This window comes from Gavia stellata, chromosome 13 (assembly GCF_030936135.1).
Source record: "Gavia stellata isolate bGavSte3 chromosome 13, bGavSte3.hap2, whole genome shotgun sequence".
Taxonomy (NCBI): Eukaryota; Metazoa; Chordata; class Aves; order Gaviiformes; family Gaviidae; genus Gavia; species Gavia stellata.
The window spans coordinates 19916252-19927736 of record NC_082606.1 but is presented as its reverse complement, the minus strand read 5'-3'; positions in this window follow the sequence as shown (position 1 = coordinate 19927736).

Here is an 11485-nt window from a genome sequence, read left to right as displayed (position 1 = left end):
AATTAGAGGAATACCACAGAATGGCAAAGGATTAGGATTTATTTTCCTTAAAATGGTAAAACTGATTACAGTCTTATTCTTTCTTTCATGGGGGGATGTGTTTGATCACATCAGCTTTTGGGGTCAGTGGTTGTCAAGGACATATTTTGGTGTTATAACACAGCTTGCCATGCTCTAAATTTTCATGCAGTCCTAGTAAGTTTACAGAATATATTTGATTGTTGTGGTGATGCTGAGCTGAGTTCTGTGTAGGAAAATATTAGCCATAAGGGAAGAAGGAAAAGAGAAAAGGATAGCTGCTGAAGTAACAGGATTAGGATTTAGAAACCTGACATAATCCTATTCAGGGGTATTTCTGCATTCTGTTTACTTGCTTTTGAATTGCTTTGGTGTCTTGTCCAAGGGAGATAATTCCAGAAGTCATTCACACCCAGGCTGCAAATTCGATACTGCATTCAGGTGACAAATGGAGTGTGATTGCAAAGCTACCCAGAAAATTGGAAATCAAATTGGCTGTGATGGTTGGTCTGTGTGGTCTCCTTTTGGAATCAACAAGAGGGAGAAGAAAATGAAGGACAGGAAAATGAAGTGTGTCCTACTGTACAGAAGATGAGTTTATTTAGCCAGAGTTGGTAAAGGGGGAAGCAAATTTCATGTTATGTCAGCTCTGATTCCTGAGGCCTTAGGGAACACTCACCTTGAGGAAGCAGTTGTACTTCACTGGAAATTTGCTGTTGCAGAGAGACTCTAAACCCTGTAAAGGAGTCCCAGTGGTGGAGACTGTTTACATTGCAGCTGGGCCCAAACAGCCTCAGATAAGCTTGTGGGGCCCAGTGGTGCATCACATGCTGGGAAAAGGTCTGTGGCTGGAGAGAAGTCATATCTTTCATGAGTGAAAAAGGACTAAAATGTGGGGAGGCAAAACAGCTGGGAAGAATTTTGTGTGATCTGCGGCACTTCGTTTTCAGCTAGAGAACTCACAGAACTCACTTGTCCAGGTCTTCAGCAGCCTTACCCTTGAACTTTAAACCCTTTAAACAGAGAGAACAATGCAGAAAATCCCACAGGACACATGAGAAAGCATTTAGTTGCTAACAAAAAGTATTTTTCTTGCAGAATGACCTCTGAGATTTTATACTATGGGGTATTTGGTTTAAAATGTACGGTAACCTTCTTTTTTTTAATTGATCAGATCAGCCTTGAACACTCAAAGAAAAATCTGCCTGCTCTGAATATTTTGCCTGAGGATTTAGAAAGGTCTTTCTTGGAAACAGAAGAATGAGATGAAACAATCATCTGGAAAGCATGGTAAGAGAGAAAAAGAATAAAGGAACGAGTTATGTTTGACTTGTCTTCTTCCAAGAGACGAATTTTTTTGGTTTTTAGAGTAGACTTTAGATGTGGGAGGTGTTGTGGGAGCTGCTTTGTACAGCTTTAAGAAGCAGATTTATCATGGCACCTCTGCAGGCTCTGTAGCCTCCGCAGACCCATCTGTAGTCATGTGCACCTTGTGCCACATATGGGAGAGTCTGAGAGGATCTTGTCTTTCTCCTCACTGTCCTCCATTGGTCTTTGTCACAGAAATAAGAGAGAGAAAGAAGATCACAGAATCACTACGGGTGGAAAAGACCTGTAAGATCATCAAGTCCAACCATCAATCAACCCCACCATGCCCACTAAACCATGTCCCGCAATGCCTCATCCACACGTTCCTTGAACACCTCCAGGGATGGTGACTCCACCACCTCCCTGGGCAGCCTCTTCCAGTGTTTCACCACTCTCTCAGTAAAGAACTTTTTCCTAATATCTAGCCTGAACCTCCCCTGGTGCAACTTGAGGCCATTTTCTCTTGTCCTGTCGCTAGTCACTTGGGAGAAGAGACCAGCACCCACCACTCTGCAACCCCCTTCGATCTAACAAATGAACTGGAGCTGAGCTGACCATAGACTTTGTCCAAGGACTAGGTATGTTTGGAGGTATATAACTGTCTTCCTGGTGTTTCACTAATGCTGATTGCTTTGGTATGTGAAGGAGCGCTGAAATACTACATTTGCCATTCACTCTCTTAGGAACTGAAAAGCTGGTTGTCTGAGACCAGAAATGAATGACTGCCAGAGGTTCTCATGCTGCTTGATGCATTTCCAGTATATTGCTAGAACAAGTTTCAAAACATGGGCAATTTTACTCCTGCTCTGGTAACTTGTAAACCAAAAAAATTTCTTTTTTTTGGCAACTTGATTTGCAGTAAGACTGCATTATTTACCACTTGAGTTGTAGGAGAAACTTCCCTAATGACAGGTGCCAATCAAGTAAAAGTTTGGTATATTCCACCTGAGCAGAAGCAACACTAAAATTTCAGCTTTGTCATTAATAAACAAAGATCCAATGGATGTGAGAGCAATGGAAACCCTATGATCGCTTACTCTGAGAGGGATGATTGTCAGTCTTACCTCGATGGCATCTGCTTGCAGACATAATGAAGAAAGATTATCATTGCTCTAAGTGACTGCAGTGACTCTGGTCAGCAAATAATAAAGACATTGTCGCAGTGATTGGACCTGCCTCCCAGGTGCTAACAATGTTAAGTGATATCTCAGTGATATTTTGGGTCCTCATTCATGTGACTGCAATAGAAAACCAGAAGAAAAGGACACTTCTTTTTTGTGACATAATTAATTTCATGCCATTCTCTGCACTTCTAAACTGAAAACTCAGTCATGACCCAAGTCAGCTTATTCATGCGCTGATGACTCAGAGAAGAAGCAGTGAAAGACCTTTAAAGCAAAGACCTTTGTTTAGTATCGATACACCTACATAAAACGTCAGCTATGTATGAGTTTCCTCCAGTGCCTCTTTTGGATGCTGATGGGGGGTGTGGGAGAGTGATGCTAGCCATGACCGTGTGCCATTATCTGTGTCCTGTGGAAAGGTAGAAATAAAATATTCTTGTAGTATTCCAGCTCTTCCTGGGGTGCTAGCTGCTGTTGGGAATTGTGCAGAGTACACAGAATCCTTCTGTGTCTGTCCTTCCTTGCCTTAATTTGTAGCTTCAATTAAAAGTGTTTGAAAGGAGCTTAGCTATATGGCCCCATCTTCAGAAAAAGGGACAAATACGAATATTAAAATGGACCAGCCCAGTTCCGCTGGAGTGTAGCAAAAGTGAGAAGCAAGGAGCCTTCAAGATGTGCTTCTCTTTTACAGATCCAATCAAGCTTCCCAAAGGCCGCCTTGTTTAGCCAGCAGCTGCCCCTGGTTGTCCTGAGTAGGGTGGCTTGGGTAGCAGACTGGAAAATATATAAGGTGTAAGAGAAGTCTCTGACTTTTAAATCCTTTTAACATCCCCAAATTTCTGTTGTGGTCACAGATGATACAACGCAGAGCTGATAAACTCACCTGCTCTCGTATCAGGCAGGTGCAAAAGCTCTAGGTTTTGCTTTGGATTTCTTGCCTTACTTGGTGACCATATTCCAGCTCAGTCCAGAACAAAGAGCTAAATCCTGCTGAAACAATCAGTCCCCAGGGGCTTGAGGCTATTGTCTCTAATGTACATATAAAAGTCAGTCATACCAGCCGCAGATGAAATCACAGATGAAATCTTACTAATTAATTGCATGAACTTTGTTTCTGCCTGGTTTGAGATTCTCTTAGCCTTGCATAAATATCTGGGCATCCATACTGTACACCTCAACGGGGCTGTTGCTTTTCCCAGGAAGACTAACAATTTTTGTGCCTAAAATAACCATGCAATTACTTCTGCTCACATGGTCTCGCAGTAACTAAATGGTTTCTGAAAACTGATTTTGTTCACACGTGATTGAAAAGTTGCCCTACGTTGTTCTGCCAAGTTAGGCACTGATTCAGGTTTATGACCATATCATTAATATTTTAGTACCGCATCAGTAACTGGTTGCTATTAATATGTAGTGAAACAGTGATATAAAAAGGGAGATGTTCCCAATCATTTGGCAGAATTTGCATTACAGCTGGATGAAATTTATAACACATCTTCTGCAACCTACTGGTCTGAACTCCTGTTATTAATTTCTGCTGTGTTTATTTCTCCTTTATGTTCACTTTGGGCAGTATTCTATCAAGTTTCCTGGCAAGCACAATAGTGGATATAGCTAATTTCAGCTGACTGCAGGAGAAGGACTTTGTAGAAAGTGAATTTGGAATTAGCGCTAGTATTTGCAGCAAAAATCTCCCCCTGAGAAGTCTATTCCCCTCAGCCTGGCGTCAGCAGCGCTTAAGTGCATGTGAATAGCGCTGTTGATTTCAGGTGGGCAGCTGTTTAATTGCCTTCCTGAATCAAGGCCAGGACCAGGAAACAAGCCCCCAGCATATGACCTGGGTGCCCACTCAAGCGGCTTGTCTCCCGACTGCTCATCTTCTGTGAGTGACCCACAGATTGTTTGAATAGGTATACTTGGCAAATACTTTCCAGTGGAGAATAAATTTGAGGAAATCATCATTCGACGCACAAAGAGAGGTGAAATTTGTGCAGTGTATTTTTCATGACGAGGCAGCTATTGCCCAGATTTATTCAGCCTGCTTGCCTCTTCCTGTTTCAATACCTCCAGCAATCACATTTTTTCCCCGCGTTTTATTCAGGAACTCTGAAATGACAGGTCTCTTGCCTTTCTACCAGGAGAGTCGTGTGCTGTACACAGCATGCTGTACACGGGAGGAGGAGGGTAAAGAATGACATGCTACTCTGTAAGCTACAACTATTTTTTTTCAGACCCACATCTGCTCTTGTCCCTCTTCTGTTCTCAGATCGCTCTTTGGCTTCCCTTAGGAATCCAGCTGTGTCATCACATTGTGTGGCATCCTAATATTTCATACTAAGCTATAAGCCAATTAGGAATGACTACTTACCATGCTGAATCATAGGAAGAGAAAAGGATAATGTGTCCTTCATATAACGAACCTCCTCTTTTTTGGCAAGACGGATAACTCACACATTATATTTATAAGCCCTATGGCTCTTCACTCTACCCAATTAGGATGCAGCTTCCTTTCACGCTGCTGCAATATTTTAAGGGACTTGTTTACAGAAGGATGCTTATTGAATGTGCTGACCTGCTACCATTACACCTCATACCACCTTTCATCTTCAGATACTGAAACACTGGACAAAACTTGGTGTTTTAATCACCTTTAACAGGATGAGAATAGAGTGCAGCAAAATATAAATACCTTGTCCTGAGTTTCTAAATGAACTGGTGACCCTGGATGAGGGTATAAACATTATCGCGTGCCATCCAGAGTTGAGGGAGGTGTTGATTCAAGTCAAACTGTAAAATAAAGCCTGTGGTATCTAAAAGGAAGAAGGATGAACCATTGATGTGAATTTGGAAATGCGTGAAGTGTTTAGTAATGAGCATCAAAGAGAAAGGTATTAAAATTTACTTCCCATGCTGAAGTAATTAATGGGCTATTATGCCAGGTGTCTAAGCTGCCCGGAGGTCTGGGATAAATAGTGTTCCAACAGAGGATGCAAAATATGATTTAAGATCAAATGGAATGATGTTAGTTCTAGTGGAGCACTTAGGATGCCCCCTTCCTCCAATTGCTGTTTCTTTTCCCCAAGCTGCTAAGTAGTTATCGATAGTATTTATTGTCTGGGAAGAGATGTACTCCTTTAAATTTGGCTTTGGATCCTAGCAGTGTTGCGAACTGAAGGCTCCCACGACCTGTGTCTGATACCTGCCATCTTTCAAACCTTGTCTAATCTTGTTAGTCTTCACTGCAAAGCAAGCAGGGCAGCACCCCAAATGGCAGCACCCTCACCCCGTAGGGGCCAGCTAACTACCACCCTCAGGCGATGGATTTTGTGTACAAAGTCACATTAGGGACCGCATTCAGATAGGAGTGCTGGCTGCAGATACATCCAGGGAGAAAGGACGGCCTCGGATTCGGCTTCCCAAACTGCATTTCCCAAACCAGGTCCAGCCATTTTTGTTGCCTCTGCTGCTAACAGCCGCTAATAGAGGTTGTAGCTAAGCAAAACGTGGGACCCTCTGGTTTAAGGCTTCTTCAGCAAGGTCCAGCCATACCCTGCTAGGGTTCAGCTTGCTGCTTCACTGATCACATCCCCTTGCTTTCCTCACAAATACCTCTCAGGCAAACAAGTTCTCCCACAACCTGCCAGGGAAGAGTGGTGGTAAGTCACAGCACTAACGTCTGTGGCTGAAAGCGTCGATGCAGGCAGCTGTAGGGGATCAGGGAGATCCTGCTTTTCTTTCCAGGGTAACTAATCCCACCTGTGCTGAGCAAGTTTGAGGGCTCAGATCTACGTGGTGAACTCTGATGGTAAGATAGGGCTAAGGATTTTCCAGCATAAGAGCTTCTGCAAGTAGAGGACAAAGGCTTATGGTGTTTTTCTTGCTGAGAGAAATCTTCAGTAAGTTGAAGTTAGTCCTGCTGTAAAGGTTTTGTGCTTTATCTGAAACAATGCTTGTTTTATAAATGTAGGGGTTTAGAAACCTCTTGGCCTTCAAGAGAAAACTGCCTGTTTAGGAGCTGTACCTTTTTCTATTGTTATTCAAAAATGTCTCAGTTAATCATTGCTAAAGGCCTTGCTTGCCTGTGTTGCAAATTCCTTTTTTAAAAATTGCAGCATGTATATAATTCATGTGGCTCCTCTCCACAGAGATAAGGACTCATCTCAAATGTCAGGGTGGGGGAGGAAAGGATACCTGACCCAGAGGGCAAGGATATTGAATGCACTGGTGTTGGACTTGACGTTCCCCTAGTATTCACTGCGATAACATCAATCTCAAGGAACCCTCCTGGTATAAATAGAGAGCTGCTGCATTTAATATATATTTCCAAAGGAATTTCATAGTAATTGAGCATTAAATGATGTCCACTTATCGTAAAGTGTTACCGTTTTTATTAAAAATTATAAATGGGCTTCAGCGGAACAGAATATACCAGATTCATACCACCATCTCTATTAGTCTTTACGCTATAATTGTCATTGACCGCCTTTACTGTATTATTTCTAGACAGTTCATAATTTTCCCAGCTGAACAAATGAAGATTTGTGAGCAAAGAGAGGCACTGACTGGATTATGTAGTGCCATTGATTTTTATTCTCCTTGTTCCACAGAATACGTTTAAAAATCTTACTGTCTCTGTGATGGGCCTTATTAGCACTCGGAGGAGCTGGCGTGAGTTGGATGGCAGTAACGCATGCCGTTCTGCTGTGCTAGAAATCTCAGCTCGTGGAGAAGATGTCAAAGCTGACCTTGGGATAAATCTGCTGGATGTCCAGGTATGACCCAGGCAGTCAGGATTTGGGGGTCTTTGCCCAGTGCGTGGGTCGGAGTGAACCATTACAAGTCTATATCTGCAAAAGAAACGGTGTCCTGAGGACTACCCAAAGGGAACTAGGCTGCTGGTTTTGCAGGCGAGGCAGTGCCTGTGTGGGAGACTGTGTCTCATTCAATAACATTTAATCCTGAGAAAGATGATGGCAAATATTGTTGTTTCCCTTCTATAAAGACGATGGCTTTTGCACAGCTTACCAAAGCACCTACCCACATACCCTGACTTCACTGTGGCTTTCAAAGTTTTGCAAGTTTGAAGAACCAAAAACCTAAGTGAATGATGAGGGTTTGGTTCAGTTTGTGGGGAATGTTGGTTATTTCACCTTGCTGGTTTGTGCCATGTGGGGATTGCTTATGCATTAAAAATTCCTGAAAAATAGGTTAACTGTAAAATGGTTTTTAAGATTGAAGAAAGGTAAGGTTTGAAAATTGAAAGCTGGTATTTATTTGCAAAATTTGACCCAAATCTATTAATTATTTTAGTCCTCCTGAGACTGTAAAAGAGGTAACTAGGTGTTCACAGCAGAAATGATTTTATAGAACATTGCTATTGTATTTTATTTTCATTAAACAATAAATAATGAGACACCAAGAAATAGGAGGGGATCTGCGAATGGAAGTTTTGGCAAGATTCATTATTTCTGTGTATATTCTTGAGGCTTGAATGAAACTACATGTGTAGGCTAGAAATACAGGACTCCCCACCCTTGGCTGATTCAATCAAGTCTGGTATGGTAGTATTTACATTTTAGATGCCTGTATCTTTTATTGGATCTTGGTGCATCATCTAGCTCAGATTAGCAATTTGGCTTGTTAATTAGCAGGGCTTCACTGTGGCCTGTTTGTCTCTCCTGCTGATCTCTGTGTTATCTGTAGAAACACAGGCCCATGGGAAGATGACCACAATGCCTAAGACATTGTACAAAGTACTAAATGCTGTTTCTGTACAGGAAAAAGTGAGCAAACCCTCTTATACCAGTTTATAAGTCTGTGGGAACTCTCTGATTTGGGGGGGGCAGAAATCCACTACAATATCTGTCCAGTTAAAATGAAAGAACGTATTTGAAAATTGTTTTCTACAAATGCTCCCTCACAAATAGCCCTTCTCTCTGTATTCAACCTTTGTTGGAATAAAGAGGCTGTTAAGGATTTCTGTACAGCAGAATTCCCCAAAGTGTCTCCATTCAATATACAAGTATTTCTGACCACAGGAGTAAGGAGAGGTACAAACGCAGCCCTATCTTTGCCTTATTGTCTATTAAAGCAGCAAGTGCTCACGCAACCCCTGCTCCTTCTGAAAGCCATAACTGGCACGTGTGTTCTGGTTTGTACATGAAGTGATGGAAATTACACAGTCTCACTCCACAGACCAAACTTTTCACACAGCTCTGATAGAAATGAGCCCCTGGGGACTTGCAGGATGCTGCCTTTGCTCTGTGAGACTGTGATGGCAAAGCCAGCTCTCAGTTGTTAATCCCAACGCGTCATACAAGACACTTTCTATCTTCTCCTGTAACGTTAATGTAGCTGGAATTCCATAAATCAAATCTCAGCAGTAAAAAGGTTAATAAGTTTACACTATATAATTGAAAGCCATATTGGTGATTAAAAGGATTTTATATATCAGTTTTCTGGGTCACCAACTAATTATTTTTGGTGGCCTGTAATAAAACATAGCACCATAGGCAGATAGAGGCTGTAATCACATAATATATGGAAAAATGCATTTACATTTATTTGAGGCGAGGTTGTGTATACCAGCTTGTTGAACAGCCTTTGAGGTATATCTTTCCTAGTTCAGAGACCATGGAAGAACTGCAGGCTCAGTGTAGTTGGTTAGGTTCATACAAAGTTACTGGATTGAGTTTTGAGGTCTGGCACTCTCTCTCCAGAGCTGAGCCCAAGGGAACCAGCTGTCACCTGTGATGGAAAGGTTCTGCTGAGGCACTGCGGATCGGATTGCTAATATAATTCATTTTAATGCATTCTGCACTAATCATTTATTGGAACAGGATCTTCTGTAATAGGGACATGACTAGGAAGAGGCAGAGGCGATTGATCATCCTTGTATAGAAAGGATAGTTAAAAAAAACAAACAAACCTTCTGTGCAAGGGGCAGGTGTGCGCATGTGCACGAGGGATTGGGTATTCAATGTGGAGATAGAGGGAAAACTTGAACTCAAAGCTGGAATTGAAATTTCTGTAGCTCTATCAGGCTTAAATACCCAGACACAGAGACATTCCAAACTCGGACCTCTGTTTTGCAGGTTGTATGTTTTAGCGTATTTCTCTGATTGCATCAAGAAGGAGCTCAGGGCAAAGGCAGATGCTGGGTGTGCATGCGGTTTTGCAGGGAGGTGCTGCGCAGGATGGGGTGTGTGTGTGTATGTATGCACAAACAGCTCACAGCTTACTTCTATATTCTCCGGAGCCTCCTGTGGTCCTGAGCGAGGTAACACAACCACAGCCTGTGCTACGGTAAAGTGGCCCACTGCTGATCTCAGTTGTTCTGCCTGTTAAGCAAAGGGCAAATCACAGCTGGCAAACAGCGTGATACGGTGAGCGTTGGGCACATCATTCCCACCGTCAGGGCGGGATCTGAGATGTGACCAGAAACAAATGACCTGATGCTCAAATCACTCCTGGGCAATGCTTGTATAACCGCTTTGGAGAGCGGGACCTTCTGTGGCAAGTACGTTTCTGTAATATTTCTTAGATCTTTTGGCTATATCTTTTTAACTGGCAAATCTTTAACCCTTAAATACCCATTGCATAGAAGTAGTGCTATGACATATTACACTGTAATGAGTAAATGTTCAAGTCCTCTGCCACTAAAATTATTCGCTTGTCATGTTCTATATCTAAATAAGAGCTGTTCCACACCAAAAATAACATCATCTTATTTGAATTAAGTTCTTAAAGTGTTTCCTAGCAGCATGGCTAAGGGGATACTCAGTTTTAAACACAGGCTTGGGAGGTTAAAAGTGGAATGGCAGTTGTGTGAGTAATGGCCTATGAGTCAGCTGCTGAACTTGACTTGACAACCTCCATGCCGCCACCGAGTCAGAAGGCATTTGTGTGACAGTTTGAGGGTAAAGAAATAAAAAATAAAGTGGTAGTTTCCACTGGTAGAAGGCCACATCAGGGCTTTCTGAAAAAAAGTCTGAGAAAGGGAAAAGTTAAGCAGTAATAGCACAAATAAGGAAAGAGTGTGGATATGCATTTGAATGACCTACACAGATGTGATGCATCAGGTGTACCCCTCTGAAGTTCAAAGGAAAAGCAATCTAGTGTAAGAGTCTCTGACTGCTGGAGGGGCTCTCCTAGCTGGTGCTCAGTAAGCCTCTCTCCTGGGGGTCTTTGCAGCTATAACTTGGTTAGATTTGATTTGAACAATTTGGGGCTAAGAAAGAGCCAAATAACGCTTTTGCAGTCTACTGTTGTTACAGGCTGGAACAGCAGAATTGCTCGCCCTTCTGTCACTTTGTTCAGTTGCTCTCTTTGGGGAGATTTTTGTCACGGGATTGGTAATAGCAGGAAGTTGTTATTTTTTCACACATCAGCAGCAGCAGAAAGAGTGCGGTCCCATTTCAGCGTTTAGGTGCTAAAATTGACAAGGATGATGAGAACCAAATCGAAAGAGATAGTGAGGTGACTTAGACAAGGCCTAGTGGTAAGGTAGTGCATGGGAAGAGAGGAATTTCACGGCTTTCCTGCGAAAGGACTCTGCCTCTGAGACAGCTAATCCAGTTCTTCTGAATAATAAAATCACAACAATACCTAAACAGAGGGAAATAACATGTTCTGCATAAGCATTCCTGTTCTATAGCATTATTAGAGATAATGAAAATAAATTTGGGTGTCCGCTGTGTGTAGTTCACTTCTTGGGACACGTATGTAATGGCGTTCTCTGGACGGAGCTTCTGTCTGATGTATTTTAGGTAGCATAGGCAAGGAAAGGGAGGATCCCCAAAACTATTCTGTATCTGACCTAGAACAAGAGGTGAGGACCATAATATGGCCTCTAGTACTCCTTGTCACTGAAATCCTTTCACTTCACGCCTTATTGCATAAGTTCAATATACTTTTCGGCTAAAGCTCTCCCGAGCACTTAGCCCTTTAAACTCCCTACTCAGCAGGTGGCTTAT